A 13,438-nucleotide genomic window follows, 5' to 3' on the forward strand; every position below is an offset into this window, starting at 1 on the left:
AGAAACAGAGGGTCTGAAACAGAGGGGCTGAAACGGAGGGTGAGAAACAGAGGGTCTGAAACAGAGGGTCTGAAACAGAGGGTCTGAAACAGAGCGGGCGAAACAGAGGGACCGAAACAGAGGGCGAGAAACAGAGGGGCCGAAACAGAAAGCGAGAAACAGAGGGCGAGAAACAGAGGGTCTGAAACAGAGTGGTTGAAACAGAGGGCGAGAAACAGAGCGTCTGAAACAGAGGGTCTGAAACAGAGGGTCTGAAACAGAGGGCGCGAAACAGAGGGGCCGAAACAGAGGGCGAGAAACAGAGGGGCCGAAACAGACGGCGAGAAACAGAGGGTCTGAAACAGAGGGTCTGAAACAGAAGGTCTGAAACAGAGGGGCTGAAACAGAGGAGCTGAAACAGAGGGTCTGAAACAGAGGGGCTGAAACAGAGGGCGAGAAACAGAGGGTCTGAAACAGAGGGGCTGAAACAGATGGTCTGAAACAGAGGGGCTGAAACAGAGGGGCTGAAACAGAGGGGCTGAAACAGAGGGCGCGAAACAGAGAGTCTGAAACAGAGGGCGCGAAACAGACGGCGCAAAACAGAGGGGCTGAAACCGAGGGGCTGAAACAGAGGGTCTGAAACAGAGGGTCTGAAACTGTGGGCACGAAACAGAGGGTCTGAAACAGCGTGTCTGAAACAGAGGGTCTGAAGCAGAGGGGCTGAAACAGAGGGCGCGAAACTGAGTATCTGAAACAGAGGGGCTGAAACAGAGGGCGCGAAACAGAGGGTCTGAAGCAGATGGCGGGAAACAGAGGGCGCGAAACAGAGGGCGAGAAACAGAGTGTCTGAAATAGAGGGTCTGAAACAGAGGGTCTGAAACAGAGGGGCTGAAACAGAGGGGCTGAATCAGAGGGCGAGAAACAGAGGGGCTGAAACAGAGGGGCTGAAACAGAGGGGCTGAAACAGAGGGGGCGAAACAGAGGGTCGGAAACAGAGGGCGAGAAACAGAGGGGCCGAAACAGAGGGCGAGAAACAGAGGGGCCGAAACAGAGGGCGAGAAAGAGAGGGGCCGAAACAGAGGGTGAGAAACAGAGGGGCCGAAACAGAGGGCGAGAAACAGAGGGTCTGAAACAGAGGGTCTGAAACAGAGGGCGTGAAACAGAGGGTCTGAAACAGAGGGTCTGAAACAGAGGGCACGAAACAGAGGGTCTGAAACAGAGGGCGAGAAACAGAGGGGCCGAAACAGAGTGTCCGAAACAGAGTGGCTGAAACAGAGGGCGAGAAACAGAGGGCGAGAAACAGAGGGCGAGAAACAGAGGGTCTGAAACACAGGGGCTGAAACAGAGGGCGCGAAAGAGACGGCGCGAAACAGAAGGCGCGAAACAGAGGGCGAGAAACAGAGGGGCCGAAACAGAGGGTGAGAAACAGAGTGGCCGAAACGGAGGGCTAGAAACAGAGGGTCTGAAACAGAGCGTCTGAAACAGAGGGTCTGAAGCAGAGGGGCTGAAACAGAGGGCGCGAAACTGAGTATCTGAAACAGAGGGGCTGAAACAGAGGGCGCGAAACAGAGGGTCTGAAGCAGATGGCGGGAAACAGAGGGTGCGAAACAGAGGGCGAGAAACAGAGTGTCTGAAATAGAGGGTCTGAAACAGAGGGTCTGAAACAGAGGGGCTGAAACAGAGGGGCTGAATCAGAGGGCGAGAAACAGAGGGGCTGAAACAGAGGGGCTGAAACAGAGGGGCTGAAACAGAGGGGGCGAAACAGAGGGTCGGAAACAGAGGGTGAGAAACAGAGGGGCCGAAACAGAGGGCGAGAAACAGAGGTGCCGAAACAGAGGGCGAGAAAGAGAGGGGCCGAAACAGAGGGCGAGAAACAGAGGGGCCGAAACAGAGGGCGAGAAACAGAGGGTATGAAACAGAGGGCCTGAAACAGAGGGTCTGAAACAGAGGGGCTGAAACAGAGGGCGCGAAACAGAGGGCGCGAAACAGAGGGCGAGAAACAGAGGGTCAGAAACAGAGGGTCTGAACCAGAGGGCGTGAAACAGAGGGTCTGAAACAGAGGGTCTGAAACAGAGGGCACGAAACAGAGGGTCTGAAACAGAGGGCGAGAAACAGAGGGCGAGAAACAGAGGGTCTGAAACAGAGGGGCTGAAACAGAGGGGCTGAAACAGAGGGCGAGAAACAGAGGGTCTGAAACAGAGGGCGAGAAACAGAGGGGCCGAAACAGAGGGCGAGAAACAGAGGGGCCGAAACAGAGGGCGAGAAACAGAGGGTCTGAAACAGTGGGTCTGAAACAGAGGGTCTGAAACAGAGGGGCCGAAACAGAGGGTGAGAAACAGAGGGTCTGAAACAGAGGGGCCGAAACAGAGGGTGAGAAACAGAGGGTCTGAAACAGAGGGTCTGAAACGGAGGGTCTGAAACAGAGGGCGCTAAACAGAGGGTCTGAAACAGAGGGGCTGAAACCAAGGGCGAGAAACAGAGGGTCTGAAACAGAGGGACTGAAACAGAGGGTGAGAAACATAGGGTCTGAAACAGAGGGTCTGAAACAGAGGGTCTGAAACAGAGGGGGCGAAATAGAGGGGCCGAAACAGAGGGCGAGAAACAGAGGGGCCGAAACAGAATGCGAGAAACAGAGGGCGAGAAACAGAGGGTCTGAAACCGAGGGGTTGAAACAGAGGGCGAGAAACAGAGCGTCTGAAACAGAGGGTCTGAAACAAAGGGTCTGAAACAGAGGGCGCGAAACAGAGGGGCCGAAACAGAGGGCGAGAAACAGAGGGGCCGAAACAGACGGCGAGAAACAGAGGGTCTGAAACAGAGGGTCTGAAACAGAAGGTCTGAAACAGAGGGGCTGAAACAGAGGGGCTGAAACAGAGGGTCTGAAACAGAGGGGCTGAAACAGATGGTCTGAAACAGAGGGGCTGAAACAGAGGGTCTGAAACAGAGGGGCTGAAACAGAGGGCGCAAAACAGAGAGTCTGAAACAGAGGGCGCGAAACAGAGGGCGCGAAACAGAGGGGCTGAAACCGAGGGGCTGAGACAGAGGGTCTGAAACAGAGGGTCTGAAACAGTGGGCACGAAACAGAGGGTCTGAAACAGTGTGTCTGAAACAGAGGGTCTGAAGCAGAGGGGCTGAAACAGAGGGCGCGAAACTGAGTATCTGAAACAGAGGGGCTGAAACAGAGGGCGCGAAACAGAGGGTCTGAAGCAGATGGCGGGAAACAGAGGGCGCGAAACAGAGGGCGAGAAACAGAGTGTCTGAAATAGAGGGTCTGAAACAGAGGGTCTGAAACAGAGGGGCTGAAACAGAGGGGCTGAATCAGAGGGCGAGAAACAGAGGGGCTGAAACAGAGGGGCTGAAACAGAGGGGCTGAAACAGAGGTGGCGAAACAGAGGGTCGGAAACAGAGGGCGAGAAACAGAGGGGCCGAAACAGAGGGCGAGAAACAGAGGGGCCGAAACAGAGGGCGAGAAAGAGAGGGGCCGAAACAGAGGGCGAGAAACAGAGGGGCCGAAACAGAGGGCGAGAAACAGAGGGTATGAAACAGAGGGCCTGAAACAGAGGGTCTGAAACAGAGGGGCTGAAACAGAGGGCGCGAAACAGAGGGCGCGAAACAGAGGGCGAGAAACAGAGGGTCTGAAACAGAGGGTCTCAACCAGAGGGCGTGAAACAGAGGGTCTGAATCAGAGGGTCTGAAACAGAGGGCACGAAACAGAGGGTCTGAAACAGAGGGCGAGAAACAGAGGGGCCGAAACAGAGTGTCTGAAACAGACGGTCTGAAAAAGAGGGCCTGAAACAGAGGGCGAGAAACAGAGGGACTGAAACAGAGGGCGAGAAACAGAGGGTATGAAACAGTGGGTCTGAATCAGAGGGGCTGAAACAGAGGGCGAGAAACAGAGGGCGAGAAACAGAGGGCGAGAAACAGAGGGTCTGAAACAGAGGGGCTGAAACAGAGGGGCTGAAACAGAGGGCGAGAAACAGAGGGTCTGAAACAGAGGGCGAGAAACAGAGGGACCGAAACAGAGGGCGAGAAACAGAGGGGCCGAAACAGAGGGCGAGAAACAGAGGGTCTGAAACAGTGGGTCTGAAACAGAGGGTCTGAAACAGAGGGGCCGAAACAGAGGGTGAGAAACAGAGGGTCTGAAACAGAGGGTGCGAAACAGAGGGCGAGAAACAGAGGGTCTGAAACAGAGGGTCTGAAACGGAGGGTCTGAAACAGAGGGCGCTAAACAGAGGGTCTGAAACAGAGGGGCTGAAACGGAGGGCGAGAAACAGAGGGTCTGAAACAGAGGGGCTGAAACAGAGGGTGAGAAACAGAGGGTCTGAAACAGAGGGTCTGAAACAGAGGGTCTGAAACAGAGGGGGCGAAACAGAGGGGCCGAAACAGAGGGCGAGAAACAGAGGGGCCGAAACAGAATGCGAGAAACAGAGGGCGAGAAACAGAGGGTCTGAAACAGAGGGGTTGAAACAGAGGGCGAGAAACAGAGCGTCTGAAACAGAGGGTCTGAAACAGAGGGTCTGAAACAGAGGGCGCGAAACAGAGGGGCCGAAACAGAGGGCGAGAAACAGAGGGGCCGAAACAGACGGCGAGAAACAGAGGGTCTGAAACAGAGGGTCTGAAACAGAAGGTCTGAAACAGAGGGGCTGAAACAGAGGAGCTGAAACAGAGGGTCTGAAACAGAGGGGCTGAAACAGAGGGCGAGAAACAGAGGGTCTGAAACAGAGGGGCTGAAACAGATGGTCTGAAACAGAGGGGCTGAAACAGAGGGTCTGAAACAGAGGCGCTGAAACAGAGGGCGCGAAACAGAGAGTCTGAAACAGAGGGCGCGAAACAGACGGCGCAAAACAGAGGGGCTGAAACCGAGGGGCTGAAACAGAGGGTCTGAAACAGAGGGTCTGAAACAGTGGGCACGAAACAGAGGGTCTGAAACAGCGTGTCTGAAACAGAGGGTCTGAAGCAGAGGGGCTGAAACAGAGGGCGCGAAACTGAGTATCTGAAACAGAGGGGCTGAAACAGAGGGCGCGAAACAGAGGGTCTGAAGCAGATGGCGGGAAACAGAGGGCGCGAAACAGAGGGCGAGAAACAGAGTGTCTGAAATAGAGGGTCTGAAACAGAGGGTCTGAAACAGAGGGGCTGAAACAGAGGGGCTGAATCAGAGGGCGAGAAACAGAGGGGCTGAAACAGAGGGGCTGAAACAGAGGGGCTGAAATAGAGGGGGCGAAACAGAGGGTCGGAAACAGAGGGCGAGAAACAGAGGGGCCGAAACAGAGGGCGAGAAACAGAGGGGCCGAAACAGAGGGCGAGAAAGAGAGGGGCCGAAACAGAGGGCGAGAAACAGAGGGGCCGAAACAGAGGGCGAGAAACAGAGGGTCTGAAACAGAGGGTCTGAAACAGAGGGCGTGAAACAGAGGGTCTGAAACAGAGGGTCTGAAACAGAGGGCACGAAACAGAGGGTCTGAAACAGAGGGCGAGAAACAGAGGGGCCGAAACAGAGTGTCTGAAACAGAGGGCGCGAAACAGAGGGCGCGAAGCCTAGGGGGCAAAACAGAGGGCGAGAAACAGAGGGTCTGAAACAGAGGGGCTGAAACAGAGGGGCTGAAACAGAGGGCGAGAAACAGAGGGCGAGAAACAGAGGGCGAGAAACAGAGGGTCTGAAACAGAGGGGCTGAAACAGAGGGCGCGAAAGAGAGGGCGCGAAACAGAAGGCGCGAAACAGAGGGCGAGAAACAGAGGGGCCGAAACAGAGGGTGAGAAACAGAGTGGCCGAAACAGAGGGCGAGAAACAGAGGGTCTGAAACAGAGCGTCTGAAACAGAGGGTCTGAAGCAGAGGGGCTGAAACAGAGGGCGCGAAACTGAGTATCTGAAACAGAGGGGCTGAAACAGAGGGCGCGAAACAGAGGGTCTGAAGCAGATGGCGGGAAACAGAGGGCGCGAAACAGAGGGCGAGAAACAGAGTGTCTGAAATAGAGGGTCTGAAACAGAGGGTCTGAAACAGAGGGGCTGAAACAGAGGGGCTGAATCAGAGGGCGAGAAACCGAGGGGCTGAAACAGAGGGGCTGAAACAGAGGGGCTGAAACAGAGGGGGCGAAACAGAGGGTCGGAAACAGAGGGCGAGAAACAGAGGGGCCGAAACAGAGGGCGAGAAACAGAGGGGCCGAAACAGAGGGCGAGAAAGAGAGGGGCCGAAACAGAGGGCGAGAAACAGAGGGGCCGAAACAGAGGGCGAGAAACAGAGGGTATGAAACAGAGGGCCTGAAACAGAGGGTCTGAAACAGAGGGGCTGAAACAGAGGGCGCGAAACAGAGGGCGCGAAACAGAGGGCGAGGAACAGAGGGTCTGAAACAGAGGGTCTGAACCAGAGGGCGTGAAACAGAGGGTCTGAAACAGAGGGTCTGAAACAGAGGGCACGAAACAGAGGGTCTGAAACAGAGGGCGAGAAACAGAGGGGCCGAAACAGAGTGTCTGAAACTGAGGGCGAGAAACAGAGGGGCCGAAACAGAGGGCGAGAAACAGAGGGTACGAAACAGAGGGCCTGAAACAGAGGGTCTGAAACAGAGGGGCTGAAACAGAGGGCGCGAAACAGAGGGCGCGAAACAGAAGGCGAGAAACAGAGGGTCTGAAACAGAGGGTCTGAAACAGAGGGCGTGAAACAGAGGGTCTGAAACAGAGGGTCTGAAACAGAGGGCACGAAACAGAGGGTCTGAAACAGAGGGCGTGAAACAGAGGGCCTGAAACACAGGGTCTGAAACAGACGGTCTGAAAAAGAGGGTCTGAAACAGAGGGCGAGAAACAGAGGGACTGAAACAGAGGGCGAGAAACAGAGGGTATGAAACAGTGGGTCTGAAACAGAGGGGCTGAAACAGAGGGCGAGAAACAGAGGGTGAGAAACAGAGGGCGAGAAACAGAGGGTCTGAAACAGAGGGGCTGAAACAGAGGGGCTGAAACAGAGGGCGAGAAACAGAGGGTCTGAAACAGAGGGCGAGAAACAGAGGGGCCGAAACAGAGGGCGAGAAACAGAGGGGCCGAAACAGAGGGCGAGAAACAGAGGGTCTGAAACAGTGGGTCTGAAACAGAGTGTCTGAAACAGAGGGGCCGAAACAGAGGGAGAGAAACAGAGGGTCTGAAACAGAGGGTCTGAAACGGAGGGTCTGAAACAGATGGCGCTAAACAGAGGGTCTGAAACAGAGGGGCTGAAACGGAGGGCGAGAAACAGAGGGTCTGAAACCGAGGGGCTGAAACAGAGGGTGAGAAACAGAGGGTCTGAAACAGAGGGTCTGAAACAGAGGGTCTGAAACAGAGCGGGCGAAACAGAGGGGCCGAAACAGAGGGCGAGAAACAGAGGGGCCGAAACAGAATGCGAGAAACAGAGGGCGAGAAACAGAGGGTCTGAAACAGAGGGGTTGAAACAGAGGGCGAGAAACAGAGCGTCTGAAACAGAGGGTCTGAAACAGAGGGTCTGAAACAGAGGGCGCGAAACAGAGGGGCCGAAACAGAGGGCGAGAAACAGAGGGGCCGAAACAGACGGCGAGAAACAGAGGGTCTGAAACAGAGGGTCTGAAACAGAAGGTCTGAAACAGAGGGGCTGAAACAGAGGAGCTGAAACAGAGGGTCTGAAACAGAGGGGCTGAAACAGAGGGCGAGAAACAGAGGGTCTGAAACAGAGGGGCTGAAACAGATGGTCTGAAACAGAGGGGCTGAAACAGAGGGTCTGAAACAGAGGGGCTGAAACAGAGGGCGCGAAACAGAGAGTCTGAAACAGAGGGCGCGAAACAGACGGCGCAAAACAGAGGGGCTGAAACCGAGGGGCTGAAACAGAGGGTCTGAAACAGAGGGTCTGAAACAGTGGGCACGAAACAGAGGGTCTGAAACAGCGTGTCTGAAACAGAGGGTCTGAAGCAGAGGGGCTGAAACAGAGGGCGCGAAACTGAGTATCTGAAACAGAGGGGCTGAAACAGAGGGCGCGAAACAGAGGGTCTGAAGCAGATGGCGGGAAACAGAGGGCGCGAAACAGAGGGCGAGAAACAGAGTGTCTGAAATAGAGGGTCTGAAACAGAGGGTCTGAAACAGAGGGGATGAAACAGAGGGGCTGAATCAGAGGGCGAGAAACAGAGGGGCTGAAACAGAGGGGCTGAAACAGAGGGGCTGAAACAGAGGTGGCGAAACAGAGGGTCGGAAACAGAGGGCGAGAAACAGAGGGGCCGAAACAGAGGGCGAGAAACAGAGGGGCCGAAACAGAGGGCGAGAAAGAGAGGGGCCGAAACAGAGGGCGAGAAACAGAGGGGCCGAAACAGAGGGCGAGAAACAGAGGGTCTGAAACAGAGGGTCTGAAACAGAGGGCGTGAAACAGAGGGTCTGAAACAGAGGGTCTGAAACAGAGGGCACGAAACAGAGGGTCTGAAACAGAGGGCGAGAAACAGAGGGGCCGAAACAGAGTGTCTGAAACAGAGGGCGCGAAACAGAGGGCGCGAAGCCTAGGGGGCGAAACAGAGGGCGAGAAACAGAGGGTCTGAAACAGAGGGTCTGAAACAGAGGGGCTGAAACAGAGGGCGAGAAACAGAGGGCGAGAAACAGAGGGTCTGAAACAGAGGGGCTGAAACAGAGGGCGCGAAAGAGAGGGCGCGAAACAGAAGTCGCGAAACAGAGGGCGAGAAACAGAGGGGCCGAAACAGAGGGTGAGAAACAGAGTGGCCGAAACAGAGGGCGAGAAACAGAGGGTCTGAAACAGAGCGTCTGAAACAGAGGGTCTGAAACAGAGGGCGAGAAACAGAGGGCGCGAAACAGAGGGCGAGAAACAGAGGTTCTGAAACAGAGGGCGTGAAACAGAGGGCCTGAAACACAGGGTCTGAAACAGACGGTCTGAAAAAGAGGGTCTGAAACAGAGGGCGAGAAACAGAGGGACTGAAACAGAGGGCGAGAAACAGAGGGTATGAAACAGTGGGTCTGAAACAGAGGGGCTGAAACAGAGGGCGAGAAACAGAGGGCGAGAAACAGAGGGTCTGAAACAGAGGGGCTGAAACAGAGGGGCTGAAACAGAGGGCGAGAAACAGAGGGTCTGAAACAGAGGGCGAGAAACAGAGGGGCCGAAACAGAGGGCGAGAAACAGAGGGGCCGAAACAGAGGGCGAGAAACAGAGGGTTTGAAACAGTGGGTCTGAAACAGAGGGTCTGAAACAGAGGGGCCGAAACAGAGGGTGAGAAACAGAGGGTCTGAAACAGAGGGTGCGAAACAGAGGGCGAGAAACAGAGGGTCTGAAACAGAGGGTCTGAAACGGAGGGTCTGAAACAGAGGGCGCTAAACAGAGGGTCTGAAACAGAGGGGCTGAAACGGAGGGCGAGAATCAGAGGGTCTGAAACAGAGGGGCTGAAACAGAGGGTGAGAAACATAGGGTCTGAAACAGAGGGTCTGAAACAGAGGGTCTGAAACAGAGGGGGCGAAACAGAGGGGCCGAAACAGAGGGCGAGAAACAGAGGGGCCAAAACAGAATGCGAGAAACAGAGGGCGAGAAACAGAGGGTCTGAAACAGAGGGGTTGAAACAGAGGGCGAGAAACAGAGCATCTGAAACAGAGGGTCTGAAACAGAGGGTCTGAAACAGAGGGCGCGAAACAGAGGGGCCGAAACAGACGGCGAGAAACAGAGGGTCTGAAACAGAGGGTCTGAAACAGAAGGTCTGAAACAGAGGGGCTTAAACAGAGGGGCTGAAACAGAGGGTCTGAAACAGAGGGGCTGAAACAGAGGGCGAGAAACAGAGGGTCTGAAACAGAGGGGCTGAAACAGAGAGTCTGAAACAGAGGGGCTGAAACAGAGGGTCTGAAACAGAGGGGCTGAAACAGAGGGCGCGAAACAGAGAGTCTGAAACAGAGGGCGTGAAACAGACGGCGCAAAACAGAGGGGCTGAAACCGAGGGGCTGAAACAGAGGGTCTGAAACAGAGGGTCTGAAACAGTGGGCACGAAACAGAGGGTCTGAAACAGCGTGTCTGAAACAGAGGGTCTGAAGCAGAGGGGCTGAAACAGAGGGCGCGAAACTGAGTATCTGAAACAGAGGGGCTGAAACAGAGGGCGCGAAACAGAGGGTCTGAAGCAGATGGCGGGAAACAGAGGGCGCGAAACAGAGGGCGAGAAACAGAGGGTCTGAAACAGAGGGGCTGAAACAGAGGGTCTGAAACAGAGGGGCTGAAACAGAGGGGCTGAAACAGAGGGGCTGAAACAGAGGGCGCGAAACAGAGGGTCTGAAACAGAGGGCGCGAAACAGACGGCGCAAAACAGAGGGGCTGAAACCGAGGGGCTGAAACAGAGGGTCTGAAACAGAGGGTCTGAAACAGTGGGCACGAAACAGAGGGTCTGAAACAGCGTGTCTGAAACAGAGGGTCTGAAGCAGAGGGGCTGAAACAGAGGGCGCGAAACTGAGTATCTGAAACAGAGGGGCTGAAACAGAGGGCGCGAAACAGAGGGTCTGAAGCAGATGGCGGGAAACAGAGGGCGCGAAACAGAGGGCGAGAAACAGAGTGTCTGAAACAGCGTGTCTGAAACAGAGGGTCTGAAGCAGAGGGGCTGAAACAGAGGGCGCGAAACTGAGTATCTGAAACAGAGGGGCTGAAACAGAGGGCGCGAAACAGAGGGTCTGAAGCAGATGGCGGGAAACAGAGGGCGCGAAACAGAGGACGAGAAACAGAGTGTCTGAAATAGAGGGTCTGAAACAGAGGGGCTGAAACAGAGGGGCTGAAACAGAGGGGCTGAAACAGAGGGGGCGAAACAGAGGGTCGGAAACAGAGGGCGAGAAACAGAGGGGCCGAAACAGAGGGCGAGAAACAGAGGGGCCGAAACAGAGGGCGAGAAAGAGAGGGGCCGAAACAGAGGGCGAGAAACAGAGGGGCCGAAACAGAGGGCGAGAAACAGAGGGTATGAAACAGAGGGTCTGAAACAGAGTGTCTGAAACAGGGGCTGAAACAGAGGGCGCGAAACAGAGGGCGCGAAACAGAGGGCGAGAAACAGAGGGTCTGAAACAGAGGGTCTGAAACAGAGGGCGTGAAACAGAGGGTCTGAAACAGAGGGTCTGAAACAGAGGGGCTGAACCAGCGGGTCTGAAAGAGAGGGCGAGAAACAGAGGGGCTGAAACAGAGGGCGAGAAATAGAGGGTCTGAAACAGAGGGTCTGAAACAGAGGGCGCGAAACAGAGGGTGCGAAACAGAGGGTCTGAAACAGAGGGTCTGAAACAGAGGGGCTGAAACAGAGGGGCTGAAACAGAGGGCGAGAAACAGAGGGGCTGTAACAGAGGGGCTGAAACAGAGGGTCTAAAACAAAGGGCGCGAAACAGAGGGCGAGAAACAGAGGGCGAGAAACAGAGGGCGAGAAACAGAGGGGCAGAAACAGAGGGGCTGAAATAGAGGGGCTGAAACAGAGGGTCTGAAACAGCGGGGCTGAAACAGAGGGTGTGAAACCGAGGGCGAGAACCAGAGGCTCTGAAACAGAGGGTCTGAAACAGAGGGGCTGAAACAGAGGGTCTGAAACAGAGGGGCTGAAACAGAGGGCGAGAAACAGAGGTGCTGAAACAGAGGGCGAGAAACAGAGGGTCTGACACAGAGTGTCTGAAACAGAGGGCACGAAAAAGAGGGCGCGAAACAGAGGGTCTGAAACAGAGGGGCTGTAACAGAGGGCGAGAAACAGAGGGTCGGAAATAGAGGGGCTGAAACAGAAGGCGAGAAACAGAGGGTCTGAAACAGAGGGTCTGAAACAGAGGGTCTGAAACAGAGGGCGCGAAACTGAGGGGCCGAAACAGAGGGCGAGAAACAGAGGGGCCGAAACAGACGGCGAGAAACAGAGGGTCTGAAACAGAGTGTCTAAAACAGAGGGTCTGAAACAGAGGGGCTGAAACAGAGGGCGAGAAACAGAGGGGCTGAAACAGAGGGTCTGAAACAGAGGGGCTGAAACAGAGAGCGCAAAACAGAGCGCGCGAAACAGTGGGCATGAAACAGAGGGGCCGAAACAGAGGGCGAGAAACAGAGGGTCTGAAACAGAGGGTCTGAAACAGAGGGGCTGAAACAGAGGGCGCGAAACAGAGGGCGCGAAACAGCGGGCAAGAAACAGAGGGGCTGAAACAGAGGGGCTGAATCAGAGGGTCTGAAACAGAGGGGCTGAAACAGAGGGCGCGAAACAGTGGGTCTCACACAGAGGGCGCGAAACAGAGGGCGAGAAACAGAGGGTCTGAAACAGAGGGTCTGAAACAGAGGGGCTGAAACAGAGGGTCTGAAACAGAGGGGCTGAAACAGAGGGTGAGAAACAGAGGGTCTGAAACAGAGGGTCTGAAACAGAGGGTCTGAAACACAGGGCGCGAAACAGAGGGTCTGAAACAGAGGGGCTGAAACAGAGGGCGAGAAACAGAGGGTCTGAAACAGAGGGTCTGAAACAGAGGGCGAGAAACAGAGGGTCTGAAACAGAGGGTCTGAAACAGAGGGTCTGAAACAGAGTGGGCGAAACAGAGGAGCCGAAACAGAGGGCGAGAAACAGAGGGGCCGAATCAGAATGCGAGAAACAGAGGGCGAGAAACAGAGGGTCTGAAACAGAGGGGTTGAAACAGAGGGCGAGAAACAGAGCGTCTGAAACAGAGGGTCTGAAACAGAGGGTCTGAAACAGAGGGCGTGAAACAGAGGGGCCGAAACAGAGGGCGAGAAACAGAGGGGGCCGAAACAGACGGCGAGAAACAGAGGGTCTGAAAAAGAGGGTCTGAAACAGAGGGTCTGAAACAGAGGGGCTGAAACAGAGGGGCTGAAACAGAGGGTCTGAAACAGAGGGGCTGAAACAGAGGGCGAGAAACAGAGGGTCTGAAACAGAGGGGCTGAAACAGAGGGTCTGAAACAGAGGGGCTGAAACAGAGGGTCTGAAACAGAGGGGCTGAAACAGAGGGTGCGAAACAGAGGGTCTGAAACAGAGGGCGCGAAACAAAGGGTCTGAAACAGCGGGTCTGAAACAGAGGGTCTGAAACAGAGGGGCTGAAACAGAGGGCGCGAAACAGAGGGTCTGAAACAGATGGCGAGAAACAGAGGGCGAGAAACAGAGGGTCTGAAATAGAGGGTCTGAAACAGAGGGTCTGAAACAGAGAGGCTGAAACAGAGGGGCTGAATCAGAGGGCGAGAAACAGAGGGGCTGAAACAGAGGGGCTGAAACAGAGGGGCTGAAACAGAGGGGGTGAAACAGTGGGTCGGAAACAGAGGGCGAGAAACAGAGGGGCCGAAACAGAGGGCGAGAAACAGAGGGGCCGAAACAGAGGGCGAGAAACAGAGGGGCTGAAACAGAGGGCGAGAAACAGAGGGTCTGAAACAGACGGTCTGAATCAGAGGGTCTGAAACAGAGAGGCTGAAACAGAGGGCGCGAAACAGAGGGCGCGAAACGGAGGGCGAGAAACAGAGGGTCTGAAACAGAGGGTCTGAAACAGAGGGCGTGAAACAAAGGTTCTGAAACAGAGGGT

Source organism: Chiloscyllium punctatum, chromosome 48 (assembly GCF_047496795.1).
Source record: "Chiloscyllium punctatum isolate Juve2018m chromosome 48, sChiPun1.3, whole genome shotgun sequence".
Taxonomy (NCBI): Eukaryota; Metazoa; Chordata; class Chondrichthyes; order Orectolobiformes; family Hemiscylliidae; genus Chiloscyllium; species Chiloscyllium punctatum.